At 41.7% G+C, this 1742-nt stretch overlaps 1 non-coding gene across 1 annotated transcript; it reads right to left on the bottom strand.

Annotated features, from left to right (window-relative positions):
* Nucleotides 1–1233: 1233 nt before the first annotated feature.
* Nucleotides 1234–1340, bottom strand: LOC120252165. Its single transcript, XR_005533710.1, has one exon. It is a non-coding gene; the product is annotated as a small nucleolar RNA R71 (small nucleolar RNA).
* Nucleotides 1341–1742: the final 402 nt, after the last annotated feature.

Genomic DNA, 1742 nt, shown 5'->3' with positions numbered 1-1742 from the left:
GCGAGTGCAACGGAGTGAAGCGCTGAAGTGATTTTAACACCTAGGGCTTAATTGTGGCTAGGGATCTTCCACCTGGACCAAAGGGCTAGGTCTATACATAGGAATATGGTTTATCACTTAGAATCCCTAGAGCTCTTTGCAATTCTATGCGAGTGTGAGGTTGAGAGGTTATTCAATCTCTCCTCCGGGACATGTATATAGTTAGGCATGGTTGACCTTAGATTTGGGATCATGTAATTAAGGATTTCCACGACTCATTGTTGAATCAATTAGGAAGTATAATAGAGGGTTCTTGCACTAGAAACGATTGTCCTAGGCAGATCAATATCTGGTACCCCATCTTTATCGATTGTCTTACCTTCTTCTTTACTTGTGCTGTCTATCTTGTTGCTTTTATTTTCGTTATTTCATATTTTGTCATACTTATCACTATTCATCTTCCACATTAGTTAAAAAACAACTTAAGTGTCTTTATTCCCTACTCTCTATGGATACAATACCCACTCATCTGGGATTATTACTTTGACACCGGTGCACTTACGGTTTACACACATATATGGACGTGTCAAGTTTTTGGCGTCGTTCCCAGTAAATAGCCGTTTAGAGATACTTTGTACTTTATTTTCTTAGCTATTTATTCATTCTATTTCATATCTTCTTTCCTATCATCATTCTGATTTTGTTTTCTTTCTTTTGGTGCAGCTCCAGGTTATGGCCCCAGGGAACCCTTTGATATTGATTGAAGAAAAACCCGAGCTCGAACGTACACTAAGAAGAAAAGGGAAAGAACCTGTGCAAGAATAGTCTAATCTAGCTGAATTGGAACTAGAAGAATCAGAAAACATGGCAGAATAGAATGAGCAAGAGAGAACATTATCCGATTATGCTAGACCTTCAGTATTGGAGACACAATCGAGCATTGTGCGCCCCTGGATTATCGCTCAAAACTTTGAGCTGAAGCTGGCATTCATCCACATGTTGCAACAATCCTCACAGTTTAATGTTTTGGCCGATGAGGATCCGCACAGTCATATAGAGAACTTTCTTGAGGTGTGCGACATGCTTAAGATAAACGAGGTAACAGATGATACCATCAAGTTGAGAGCCTTCCCATTTTCCTTGAAAGGGAGAGCGAAGTAGTGGCTACACTCATTGCCTAGAGCATCAATTACCACAAGGGAGGAGATGATAGAAGCTTTTCTTGCCCATTATTTCCCTCCCAGAAAATCTGCAAAACTTAGGAATGAGATCTCATCCTTTGTACAATTGGAATTGGAGTCTATATTCGAGACGTGGGAAAGGTTCAAGGAGCTCCTAAGAAAGTGGCTGCAACATGGATTCCCGAAGTGGATGATTGTTCAGACCTTTTACAACGGTTTAAATCCGAGTAGAAGGCATCTCTTGGATCTGGCAGCAGGAGGTACCTTAGGTAGCAAGACACCTGGTGAGGCCCGTCAACTAATTGAAGAAATGGGGTTAAACAGCTACTAATGGAATGCTAGGAAGAAAAAAAAGGTGGCCGGCCTCCATGAGATAGATGCAGTAACCTCATTGGCGGCTCAAGTGGAATCATTGAGTACGAAGTTAGATCTCCTAACTTCAAATAGAGTGGTGGTCGTGACTACTTGCACCGGGTGTGGTGGAGGACATGCTTCCTCCGATTCCCCGATCTCTATTGGTGATGCATCTTCGGTTGAGAATGTCGATTTTGTAGGTAATGCTATAAGGAATCAAGGAAACCC

The sequence above is a fragment of the Dioscorea cayenensis genome, chromosome 20 (assembly GCF_009730915.1).
Source record: "Dioscorea cayenensis subsp. rotundata cultivar TDr96_F1 chromosome 20, TDr96_F1_v2_PseudoChromosome.rev07_lg8_w22 25.fasta, whole genome shotgun sequence".
NCBI lineage: Eukaryota > Viridiplantae > Streptophyta > Magnoliopsida > Dioscoreales > Dioscoreaceae > Dioscorea > Dioscorea cayenensis.
Note: the sequence above shows the minus strand (reverse complement) of the source record. Positions and strands in the feature narration are given on the sequence as shown.